The following is a 13,897-nucleotide window of genomic DNA, read 5'->3' as shown; positions in this document are numbered from 1 at the left end:
GAGCTCATCAATGACAGCTGCTGTTACAGTACAAAGTGGTATTCATTCTGGGAGAAATTAAACTTATTCTGTAAGATCAAACTTGGAGGCTTTCTTCTTTTTCTTTTTTTGAGGCTGTGCACATCATTTTAGACTTTTAAGAAACAAGAATCGCTGACTTCCTCATTTATCACATATAACAATAAAGGACAAAACTAACCTCTTTATGCAGCGTGATAGTCAGTTGATATGTAAAGGTTACTCTACCTATCATGAAAACAACTAGTCAGCATGGTTTATTGTAACTGTGCTAAAGGTGACTTCATTTTGCTCTGAAATCAGTACCAAATCAGCTTGTTTGGTACTGAAATGTTTTGAATTCTCAGTTTTATTTTGCCATTTTTCTCATACTGCTCTGACAGACATGTTCAGGAATTTCATTTACTGGCGTTTGAGTTTTACTCACAAAAAGTCAAAAGCTGTTGTGCAATTATAAGTTTTATTTTTCAGCCACTTTGAACTCACAGAGATGAATAATCACCTTTATTAGACATGGTTCAACTCTGGTTGTACAGGGCAAGTTTTTTATTGTGAATTAAAGACAATAAAAAACTCTCTAGTAATCAACAAACAATGAATTAGCTAGTATTTTGTATATTTGCCATTCCAGTGAGTCAGTTGCTGTCTAACAGTATGCACATTACTGATCGTTCTCTTTGTTTCAGGTGAGCTGACCTGCTCCAGAGTTTTTAAAGATACAGACTATTTTAACAATCTAAATTTCTTTTAGAAACAAAGCTAAAAGAATCTGAGGACAGAGCCAACTCTTCATGCCCTGGTTGTAAATTAAAATGCTTAACAGATTAGTATCAAAATGAAGTGCATGAGAGTTTTCCTCCAGCTCGACATCACAATTCAACTTTGGTATGTTTGATTTCACTGAGTCTGTCTCTTCAAGAAGCAGAAGAACAGCAGAAAATGAAGATGTCCATTACAGAGAGACTGTCTTCTTCAAGCAGAGACCTTCTTTAGACTCAGTGCAGGACATCACACAGCAGGATTTATTCACAGTTCAAAGACTGAAAAATAGCTTAACACAGACAGGTGATGGCACAGAGTGTATCTATTCTCAACTTATACATTCTTGGTATAACTCATGGTAGTAAAAAGTCTTTGAGGGTGAGGAAGTAATTTCAGACTTAAGCAGCTGTCATGTCTGACTTCCTCTTTCACAGGATTTTTGCAGGAAGCTAAAAACTGATGAGTTTTGCACTGCTGTATTTCAGGGGCATCGTGTCACACCTCTAGCAGCTTTGCAAACAGACAAAACAGACTTATTGAACTTTCTTGAACTGCATGTTTTTTTATCTAATGACAACTAGGCTAAATGTTTCACTGTACTGGCTGCTAAAAACACTTTCTTTTCACTGTGAGATCTTCACTTGGGTGCATTTGGTAAGGAAACATTTTACTGCTGCTTGTCACAAAAACTTTTGTTTATTCTTCTTTTACCGTAGGGATGCATACATATTTTATTTATTGATGCTTCAGTTTTCCAGGAACTGTTATGTTATTGTTTTCTTTTTTCAAGCGGTTTCAAATCACACAGCTCTTTAGATTTTCTTCATCTTTGGTAATAAAAGAATGGAAAATCTGCTGATGAAAGTTTTTATTGTTAACTTGTTTTGAAACACACCGGTACAGTATAAAATCTCCATGTGTGAAATCATTTAAATAAAAAATCATTTTTGTTCACAAATGCAGGGAATGAGTTTCTGAACATGGTGACAATCGGGATGTTACTGATGGTCGTCTTTTTTTCAGGTGAGCTGCTTATTTGGTCAATCTAAGACATTTTTCAATAATTTACAGTGTGAAATTTATCAAAGCGAAAACAGAGCAATTTTTTCTGTTTATGTCTTGAAAAGCTTTATGTAGAAACAAGAGAGGGAAAATGTCAGTTTGTTTCCACAAACAACATGCAGACACAGAAACACCCATCCATCCATCCATCATCATCCACTTTATCCGGGGCCGGGTCACCGGGGCAGCAGCCTAAGCAGTGAAGCCCAGACCTCCCTCTCCCCAGCCACCTCCTGCAGCTGGCTCCTTTCGATGTGGAGGAGCATCAGCTCTACTCTGAGCCCCTTCTGGATGGCTGAACTTCTCACCCTATCTCTAAGGGAGAGGCCAGCCACCCTTTGGAGGAAGCTCATTTCCGCCGCTTGTATCCGCGATCTCGTTATTTCGGTCACTACCCACAGCTCGTGGCCATAGGTGAGGGTAGGGACGTAGATCGACCGGTAAATTGAGAGCTTCGCTTTTACACTCAGCTCCCTCTTCACCACGACGGATTGGTGCAGCGTCCTTCCATTATCGCTGCCTACCACAGTGGATACCTAATGTACTACAGACATGTTTCCATGTTTCTTAGAAGCGTTACATTAGAAACTGTCAGTTTTGTGTATGAATACATGTCTATATAAAATTCTGTCACATGATAATAATTACTGCTATATAATTACATATTTTACATGAGAAGCATTTTCAGCAGCAAGTTCCAATAATGTTTGTGATGTGGTATCACTGAAATAAGGAATATGTGAAACCTATCCTATTTCTTATTTTTTTGCACTGCTCTGCTTCAGAGGGCTCTGAGTTTGTACACATATAAAATGCTGACTAAACCACTCTGAGCATGTATGAAAACACCATCAATATTAAACACGTTTTCATGACTACTGCCCTATTTTACTAACTCTTATAATGATCAAGTGCTTTGAGAGGCTGGTAAAGCACTACAATATCTCTACACTGCCCGCCATATTTGTCCATTCTAGTTTGCTTACAGGCCAAACCACTCCACAGAGGACGCCAATTCTTCTGCTCTTCTCCAGAGCTTAACACATGTGGAGGAGAAGAACAGTCGTACGACTGCTGTTTGTTGAATTCAGCTCAGCATTCAATAAGATCATCCCCAAGCTGCTGGTGAGCAAACTGACGCTCCTTGGTATCAGCACCCAATGTGTCTCAGTCAGCGAGAGTAGGAAACATCATCACAAGCTCCTTCTCCCTCGGCTTCCCTCGGGGCTGTTTCCTGAGCCCACTGCTGTTCAGGCTGCTGACACATGACTGCAGAGCTGCATTAGCATCACACAGCTGTGATGGGTCTCATTGGGGATAACAGTGACCTCTCTTCCACTGTAACAATCTGTTTCTGAGAAATCGAGAAATCCAAGTAGATAATCACTGACTTTAGAACAAAACAGCCCAGTCATTACCCCCCATCATTGACAACATTCCTGTGCAAGGAGGTTCAAGTTTTTTTGGGTACAGATAACTGACAGCATCATTAGTCAAACGGGCTCAGCAGCATCTGCTCTTCCTGGAGGAGAAAGCATACCTCCACTTTCTACCGAGGGACTGGTGAGAGCGAGCTGACCAGCCTCAGAGACAAAATGTATGCACTTGTGGCAGCGCAAAGTCACTGTGGAAGGACTGTGTTTTGAGTAAGTTGGTCAACAGAGTCCTGTGTGTCATAATTGGGTGGGTATGTGTGAGCGAGTAAATGCTCTGGGTGTGTAAATGTGTGTGTGTCTGTGTCTGTGCATGGCTGGGCCTCAGTCTGGGGCTTGCTGAGCCTTGGCCCCTGTGGGACTTGGTCATGGAGAGTGGGCTTGCCCCTCCCTACTGCTTCCTGCTGCCCCTCTCGAGATGTGGCTACTTGTTGGTTTTGGGGGCACGTTGCTGGATGTTCTGGTGTGGTCGCTGAACTCTCTCTTGGGGGTTGTAGGCAGGGGTGCCTATTTTCAGTTTCCCTGCTCTATGTTTCCAGGTTTTTTTGTTCCTGATTATAAATCTTTTTTTAGAATGTGTCTCCCAGTGTCGGCAACCTTAAAAATATTGTGGCAGATGAGTGTTTTTCTTTCTTTTGTTAATAAGAAATGTAACCTCCAGGGGGACAGGGCCAGCAAAACTTCCACCAAATATATGAAATGTATTTAATAACATACATGAACATTTTTAAGAAAAAGGAAAGTGGAGTTGAAAATCACAATTTTTGTTTTCACTAAATCTGCATCTTGCTTATTCTTTCAACACATTATGTTTGCATAGCTTCTCTATACATGTGAACATAATTCAGGATTATTTCATGTTGATAAATATTCTGTAAACGTGCAGAAGCTTAAAAAACTCAAGTAGGTAAAAAGATGTTTGAGGGTGTGTAGGTAATTTGTGACTTTAAGTATATGTCTGACTTCCTCTATCACAGTATATCAGCAGAAGTGAACAGTTTTTCTCAGACTCATCATGTGACGCCTACAGCAGCTTTGTGACATTATTCCACCTTCTTAAACAGCAAGTTCTCTTTCTGTACTTCCTTCTTTCTAACATCAGCTGGACAACATGGTTCACTGTAATTCTGCTAAAATTATAAAATGAAAGACTATACTTGGGCTTTTTTGGTAAGGAAACATTTTATTGCTTTTATTCAATAACTTTGTATCTTTAATTCACTGCACTCACAGGCACATGTAAAGTAATTTTCATGTGCATATTTACTGAGATTTTAGTCTTACATAAACTGCTTTGTGTAAAGTTTTTATTATATTCCAACACATTTTAATACAAGGAAAAGAAAAGAAAATATATGGATGGACAAGCAACATTTTATTATGAAACTGCTTTAAAAAAATACCTAGAAAAAACAGTTCTTATATATTACAGGATATATTACAGCAGTGAGCTTGAACTCTGTGTCAAAGATTCAAGTTGCAGTTATTTATATTTCCTATCACCTTAAATCTTCACTCAAAGACAAGTATCTGTTACAGTGTATATATAGATGTATTATATATAAGAGGTAAATATTGTTCGTTTAATATGTTGGCATTACTAAATTTGGCACAATGCTTACATATATGTGTAAAAGCAAATGTATGAGCTGTGAAAACTGTTTCTGATAAAATGAAGAGTAGATTGATATATGAAATATTCCTTTATTGGGTGAGAAAATCAGACCATGTCATAACTCCTTATGTCATACAGAATAGATATCAGAGCCTTAAACAGGCTGACTTCTGCTAAATGGGTCAAACTGGGCAGAAAGTATACAAACACATAACATCCTTATAGAATATGATGTAACACTATAGATCAACTTACCTCAGAATATATAAAGCATATAAACAATTACAGCAATATGATGCAACAAACACAGCAGTGCTACTAATCCAAAATACTCAAAGCTTCATAGAACTGAAACAAACATTTATTTTTAGCTCCATTCTGCTGCAGATACATACTTTAGGTTTCTGAACATTAAACTTGTTGCTGCCTTTCATAGTGTGTAACTTGAAGGCCCTGAGTACTTTCTCCCACACTGAAAACACTGGGAGGATAAAATTATTTGAACATTACCTAATAAGACTGATTCAGGACAGACAATTAGTTATTTTAAACTTTTCTATCAGTCCTTCACAAACAGGGAACAGTCTGTCTATTCTCTCCATCTGTCAGCTGCTGCTGGCTCTTCCTCCTCCTCTTCCTCACACACTGCTGAGTTTGTCCTGGTGGATCATCAGGGATGCAAGGCCTCACAGATGATGTGCAGCAGTGGGTCCCTCAGTCTGTCCTCACTCTGGACACTTGCAGTTGTCACACATGGAAATCAAATGTGTGATAAGCTGCAGGATTCAAACACAAGTGTAACTTATAAATACATGTTCATTCTTTTATTACACAATCAGAGAGAAAGAAACAGAGAGAGAGTGCAGGACAGACAGACAGGTGACAGTCTCAGGTGTATACACTGCTACAAAACAGCACAAGAGAAGGAGGATTTAGTGTTTGTGTTATTACGAGTGCTAAACAAGAAGAGTTCCCAGATGGTACAGTGGACACATGTGTGACTCCTGTGATTAAAGCATCTTTCTTTCAGCTTAACGAGTGAACCGTCAGCTTGTTCAAACACACATTAAAGTCCGTTTGGCTCGACACCACCGAACAGAGGCAGCAATATAACATAGCTAACATTAACAGTCCAGTGAATCCTGCTTGTGCCGTGATATTCAGGACTGCAAACCGAGCAGCATCACTGACTTTCAGCTTGTTGTGTTTGTGGATATATGACTGACTTTAATTATCCATAAAATCATCACATCTCTGTAAGATTAAGGTCGACTATTGAACGGCGTATATTTTAAAGTAAAGCCTTTAAAGCCAAGTTAGGACAAACATCGCTAATGTTTGTAACTTTGCTGACATGTGGCCAACAGTAATGTTTTTATGTTCTTCATTTTTATGTTCTTCATTTGCACATAAATAAGTTACATAATAATATTCAGTACTGTACTTACTTTTGAAAGTTTACTCTTCAGCCGCTCCGCTTCAGCAAAATTATCCACACCCAACGCCGCGCTATGAATTGTGGGATATATGGGACCACGAAGCATACACCGGACCAAGCTTGAAATTTGGGGAAATCGACGGCGCATTTGGAGTACACATTTGGAGTACACATTTGGAGTACACTTCGAATTCGGACAGCCGTCGTCGCGTCACTGTGATGTAATAGGTCTAAAAATGCGTTCTCCGGAGTGTGCGGTCACTGGATTGGGACACAGCCTGTGTCTCCTCGGTCATTGTGTTAAGCTTACATGTCTTGAGTTCAGCCTGTGTGTTTCCTGTTTTACTTTGACAATCCTGGTCCTTTTTCAGTGTAGTCTGCTTTACTTCCTGCGTCTCGTTATGTCAGATTAATCCCAGCTGTGCCTGCCTCCTGTTGTCCTTTCCTGCCGCATTACCTGGTGTGTATTTATAGTGTGTGCAGTCTTCTATTCCTTGTTGGCCCGTCTGCTTGTAATCCCCTGCATTACTGCTGTTTGTTATCATTCATGTTGCCTCTATTATTATTTCCCTGTGTTCCTGTATGTTTCTTTTCTTTTGGTCTCCATCACCAACTGTAAATAAAAGCTCACTCTCAGTAAAGTCAGTTAAAAAAGTAAAGTCAGAAAACCCCTACCAAGCTTCTACTAATAAATAATAGTACATCACTTTACCAAATGACAGAACAAACAGGTTCCCCAGCTTTGCCACTTATATCTTCTAGTATCACCACTCCAGTAGCACACATACACTTCTCAGGGGCCAGCAGTCAAATGGCAAGCAACACTTGATGCTGGAGCATTATATGAACTTCCACAAACGTGTGTGGAGTAACCCATACTCCTAAGGATAACAACACCTTACAGCACCCTAACCCTAAAGCTGTCAGCATAGAAACTGTCCAGATAACGTGTGTGTGTAGAGTGAGAGAGAGAAAGTCTGTCATAGTCCATCAGCATGATTTGTGTTAGCACAGGTTGTACATTCATACTAAGAATGATTAAATCAGTTGTGTAAGGTTAAGGTCAGAGGCTTCGACAGACCAAAAGTTTAAAATTGTCTTTAAGGGCAACATCTGACTTTTTTCACAGGAAATAAGCAGGTGGCACAAAACAGACTTCATTATGCAGCGCTACAGTCAGTGGGTGTCTCTTCATGTCCTTCCTCAGATGATAATTTGTATTTTACAGTTTATAATAGTTCTACTAAAGGCTGCATTGTTTCACTCATAGGACAATCATCAGATGTAATGTGGGGTAAAGAAACATTTTACTGCTTTTATGTCTTAACTTTCTAAACTGAAACACATTTATTATTTTTGACTTGTGATTTTCTCAAAGAGCATGTCGTCTGTGGCGGAGGTGTGGTCCCGGGCTGGGCTGCAAGGGGAGTAGTGGTGCAGTGAGCTTAACGGGGCGGTGCTGGAGAGGCGGGTGAGACACAGCGGATGGCGTTTGGTCTGATGACGGTTTCCTTCCCTTTTTTAGTGAGACGGGAGAGGAGCGGAGGGGACACACCCCTGTTCTCTGCTGGCCATCGGGGCGGGGGGGCTGGGTGGAGGTGTTGGCCGTCCAATTGGGATCTGGGATGCGGGGTTCACTCTGGTACAGCTGGCTGCCAGCAGAGCCGGTGGGCACGCCACTGCAGCCCCCTCTGGCTTCTGCTCCGTGGCTACTGGGTGACCCCTCATCTGGGGCTCTCCTCAGCTCTTCCCAGGAGAGTGGCACGGATGCCCCTCCGGTGGTCCTCCTTGGGCTCTCGCACTCTGGGGGCCTCTGGATGTCTGGAGCCTGGATCTCCTCCATGCCTGCTTCATGCTCTGGGGGACGGGGCTATGGCTCTCTGCATCCTCTAGCAGACCATTACATGGGAAAACCTTTTGAATACAAGCGCGCTGATCCACAGAGGTGTGCACACGGGTGTTCACTGTTCATAGACATAAACTACACCTCTATTGGCTGCTATTTCCAAGCACATTGTGCGCTGTCGGTCCTGCTTGCTACACAACAACATTCAATATTTAGTATTTACTGCTGTTTACATTTGGCTAGATTAACGTGATGGTGTTGTGTAGTATGTTGCTCTGTTTTTTTTGCTTGTTTTCTCTTCTCACTATTCAACACTATTCTTCCCTCGGTTCTGAAGGACAAGCTGGAGAACTCTGGAGTGGACCATCACCTCACTACCTGGATTTTGGACTACCTCACCGACCGACCACAGTATGTGAGGACTCAGGGCTGTGTGTCGGACAGGGTCATCTGCAGTATGGGGGCCCCACAGGGAACGGTTCTGGCTCCGTTCCTCTTCACCATCTACACTGCAGACTTCTCCCACAACTCCACCCAGTGCTTCCTGCAGAAGTTCTCTGATGACTCTGCAATAGTCGGCCTCATCACTGATGGGGACGACAAGGAGTACAGAGGACTGACTCAAGACTTTGTGGACTGGTGCCAGCTGAACTACCTCCAGATCAATGGCAGTAAAACCAAGGAGCTGGTGGTAGACTTCCGCAGGCACACGCATCCTCCACTGCCACCACTGAACATCCAAAGTATGGACATTGAGGCTGTGGACAGCTACAGGTAGCTTGGTGTTCATCTGAACAACAAACTGGACTGGACTCATAACTCAGACGCCCTCTACAGGAAAGGGCAGAGCAGGCTGTACCTGCTGCCCCATATGGAAAAGATGTATATAAATCTTATAAAGTTTGTATCTGTCTTGTATGAAACTTGTATGAAAAGCATACAAGAGTGAAAACACATATAAGATCCCTTGAAAAATTATATAATGAAACTTGTATGTTTTGGATACTTACTAAAAAAATATATGAAAGTAATGAGAAAGTGGCCACTTTCACGAGTAAATCATGTAAGCCTTATATGATTTATATATGATTTACTCATGAAAGTGGCCACTTTCATGAGTAAATCATATATGTTTTTACTATTTCTTTTCCATATGGGTGCAGAGACTCAGGTCGTTTGGAGTGGAGGGCCCACTCCTGAAGACCTTCTATGACTCTGTGGTGGCCTCAGCCATCTTTTATGGTGTGGTCTGCTGGGGTGGCAGCATCTCTGCTGGGGACAGGAAGAGACTGAACAGGCTGATCCGAAGGGCCAGCTCTGTTCTAGGATGCCCTCTGGACCCAGTGGAGGTGGTGAGTGACAGGAGAATGGTGGCTAAGCTGTCATCCCTGTTGGACAACATCTCCCACCCCATGCAGGAGACTCTGACAGCACTGAGCAGCTCCTTCAGTGGCAGGCTGCAGCACCCACGGTGTGGGACGGAGAGATTTCGCAGGTCTTTCCTCCCCACTGCTGTCAGACTCCACAACAAAGACTGTTGCAGCTGATCAAACCCTCACACGTGCAATAAGACTGCTATATGTGCAATTCTTTCTCTGACAAAGTTGTACTTTTGTATTTTCTTACTCAGTTGTATATAGCATTTGTATTCTATTTATTTTATTGTATATATTATTGTATTTTATTCTATTGTATATAGTATTTTATTTTATTTTATTCTATTGCATTCCAGTGTTTTCTAATTTCTGCTACATAACTTTGCACTCTTGCTGTAACAAAACAAATTTCCCACCTGTGGGACTAATAAAGGTCATCTTATCTTATCTTATCTTATCTTTCCTTGCCCTTTCTCACTGTCCCTCTTCCCTTCTGTTTTTCTTTTCCTTCATCTTTCTTTCTCCCTTTCGTATCCCTCAATCATGTCTGTCCCGTCTGTAACAACTGAAAATAAAATAAAATAAATAATAACAACAAAGGTCGATCAAATGGACCAATACGGCAAGGCCGTGATGATCCATTTGGCAAAGTAAATCCATTGGGTATCCTTGTTGGTCTTCAGACAACAATTCTGACGGCTAAAGAACCAAATGGGACAGGCAAAAAAAAAAAAGAGAACACAGCTGATGGCGTTTGGTCTGATGACGGTTTCCTTCCCTTTTTTAGTGAGACGGGAGAGGAGCGGAGGGGAAGCTGGGAACAGCTGAGACTGGAGCTGTCCAGACTGTGGAACTGTCCCAACAAACGAAACCTCAAAATAAACGTAGTATCTGGCTACAAAGAACTGTGTGGGTGTGTGTGTGTGAAGTGCACTTCACAGTCTTTAAAAACTTCCTTAGAAACAGCCTAATGTTACAGTAAAACACATGTGCTTATTATGAAAGGAACATTTTATTCCTTTTATTAATTAACTTTATAAATTAAACTTTTATATTTCTTTCAGTGAACTGACTGACACATCATGTAATTTTATAAACTTGTGCTTTAATCTTAGACTTTATTACATCAACAGATGTAAATAATGATCACAAAATCATAATCTGTTTTTTGTTGATTTTTATTATATATATTTCTTTTATGATTCCAGGAACGTGTTTCTGTGTGTGAAGATGATGACAGTCAGCATGTTACTGATTGTTCTCTTTGTTTCAGGTGAGCTGATTGTTCAGTTATTCAAAGACATTATTGGATTCATTTGTAATTTAACTTTCACCCACTTTAAAACAACCTGAAAGACAGAGCCAGCAGTTCGTATTGTGATTGAAAATGTAAACAGTTTACAAACAGTGAACAGCAGAGGAAAGGACAGCAGCTTGTTCATAATGAAACTGTATTTACAGGTGCTTTGACTGGTTATGCTGACTGGATAGCACTCTACATGACTGCACCAAAGCAGATGGAAGCACTGAGTGGATCTTGTTTGCAAATCCCATGTAACTTCAGCACCAAAGAAGAACAGAAATTTAACAGAGCTGGAAAAATCTTTGGAGTGTGGATTAAAAATAATGGTCTCTTTAACAAATATCCAAACAATGTGATCTTCAACAGTAGTGGAGCAGTTAGCATCTATCCAATGAGTATTACTGGGAACCTGAGTCAGAGAGACTGCACCACTCTGTTTTCTAATTTAACCACAAACCACACAGACACATACTTCTTCAGAGTAGAGAGTGAACCATTCAAGGCAACAGCTTAAAAGAATCCTCTTCGAATATCAGTCAAAGGTAAAGACTGAAGTTTTTAATAAAATTTATATTATAAAATTATACAAACCTTTGTTCTGATACTCGCTCTCTATTGTTTGATTTCATTGTCAACAATATTGGCTGAAGCTAAAAGTAACAACACTCAAAATTATTGTCCCGACTTTGTTTCGTAATTTAATGCAGACATTTACAAAAGAACATTTTATGGATTAAAACTGAGAAATGTCAATGGTTTTTTCTTTTGTGTGTGTGTGTGTGTGTGTGTGTGGGGGGGGGGGGGGGGGGGGGGGGGGTTATTGACTTGAGACTCTGAAATATTTCTACATTAATGCTTCGGACGGGATTGCACTCAATTTCTTTCCTTTGCTGCTTTTTTTTATATTTTCATTGTTTCATTATGTTATAAAAGTCCAGTTTAGTTCATGGACTCTTTAAGTATAAATTTAAAAACCAGGATGTTCCCTCTCATCTTCAGCTCAGGATACAGACTTTGGGCAATTTTGAGAAGCAGCTTAACTTTTTGACTGGTCAGTTCACAGGACAGACTTTGTCTTCATCTCAGTCCATCTTAAATACATACAGGCTCAGAGAAAGCGGTGTTTGTGGGTCTTCTTTAGATATGTTGTTTTATTTTCATGGTAGACTGGACTCTCTGAAGGAGAAGGAGTCTGTCACTATAACCTGCTCAGCTCTCACTCCCTGTCCACACTCCCCTCCTCAACTCACCTGGAATCTCCAACAAGACTCTCACAACAAAATAGAGGAAAACACAGATGGAAGCTTTACAACTAAAATCCAGCAGAACATCACTCTGTCAGACACACATGATGGAAAGAAGATCAGCTGCTCTGCCAGATATCCTGTGACCCAAGGAAAAGACCCCAAGACAGCAGAGACAGAAGAGACTCTCAGTGTTTCATGTAGGACAATCAGAGTTTGTTGTTGAACTTAATCCTATAGGACAATATAGTATATGGGATATCACTTTCTCTCTTTTATTTCTCCAGTTGCTCCTAAAGACACCTTAGCATCCATCAGTCCATCAGGTTTGGTGTCAGCAGGCAGCTGGGTGAAGCTGACCTGCTCCAGCAGAGCCAAACCTCCAGTCAGCAGCTTCACCTGGTTCAAGAAGAGCAGAGATGGAGCTGTGAAAGTATCTGAAGGAGAGATTTACAGCTTCAATGTAACAGATGGAGGAGTTTATTACTGTGTGGCCACTAATGATCTGGGTAATCAGACATCAGGAGAGATTAACATGACTGTTGGAGGTAAAGTTACTCACCAGTTATTTTTAAAATTTTCCGTTTTTCTAATTTTCTCTGTGATACGCTTCATGAGTGAGGAAAAAGAAATGTGCTTTATAAGAGACTGAATTTCATTTTATAAAAATCACAATTGTACTTCATCCTTCACAGTGTGGTCGTTCAGCCTTTAAACATTAAAAAGAAAAGTGTGATCCTGCAGCAGCTTTTACACTTTTGTTTAAAGGTAGTTGTCATCTTCACTTAAATTCACCTTAAATTGTTTCATTTACTATTAAACATTTATTCTGTCAATTCATACAATTTTCTTTGCTCTGAAATGTCCTTGCATTACATACAACTGGTTGGTGTCTACACTATAGTGAACTGTGGGAATCATAATGCTCAGTGATCATACTGATCATCTTTGAGTGGTGACAGTCAGAATTTGATCTATTGGATATTTCTTTCCCCAGATGCTCCTAAAGACACCTCAGCATAGCTGTTGTTTTTAATCATTTTTTGTTGTATTCCTAAAAAATGAGTTGAGAAAGAATTAAATGTAGCTTTATGAAGTTCAAATCTTGTAATTTATCCTACAACATGTGGTTGTTCATGTTTTAGACTTGAAAACTTTTTTTTTCACCCAAAACAATCTTGTTTACTGTTTTCTGCATTGCAGGTGGAAACCGGGTTGGTGTCTACGCTATAGTGAAGACTGTGGGAATCATAATGCTCGTGATCACACTGATCGTATTTGAGTGGTGAGACAAATGTTTCTGTGATACACGCATTTGAAACCAACTAACTCATCTGTAGTAAAATAAAATAATTCATTCTTTGTGGTTTATTTTTTTGTTCTTTTCTTCAGCTGGTTCAGATCAAGAAACTCCAACAAATCAGAGACTAAACGCTGTCAGATGAGCAGAGTCACATTGCAACACATCAACTAAAGTTTCAACAGGAGGAAAAACTCCACCTCAAAATATCATTAAATTCACTGCAGTGATGTTCAACAGTTTGTTCATGACCATTTTATTTTGAGTGTAAAAACCAGTGTTGCACGAATGGAAACATTTACTCTGTGGATAATTATATATCATTGTTTCACTGCCCTGACTCTATTAAACAGGAGCTCCTTCAACCTGACCATTTTATTGTTAATAGTTTATCCATGAATATTGATCAAACATCACACTTCTGTAAGACTGATTCAGCATATTGTTTGGAAAATGCTGTAATTTTACAATCTATTACAGTCTTGTTCCTTGTTCTTGCT

At 40.2% G+C, this 13,897-nt stretch overlaps 1 pseudogene; it reads left to right on the top strand.

The window, feature by feature from the left end:
* Window positions 1-1,760: 1,760 nt before the first annotated feature.
* Window positions 1,761-13,571, top strand: LOC146380117 (myelin-associated glycoprotein-like; annotated as a pseudogene).
* The last annotated feature ends 326 nt before the right edge of the window (window positions 13,572-13,897 follow it).

This window comes from Perissodus microlepis, chromosome 9 (assembly GCF_051167445.1).
Source record: "Perissodus microlepis isolate ML-2025 ecotype Zambia chromosome 9, ASM5116744v1, whole genome shotgun sequence".
Classification (NCBI taxonomy): Eukaryota; Metazoa; Chordata; class Actinopteri; order Cichliformes; family Cichlidae; genus Perissodus; species Perissodus microlepis.
The sequence above is the reverse complement of the archived record's forward strand: the minus strand, read 5'-3'. Positions and strand labels throughout refer to the sequence as shown.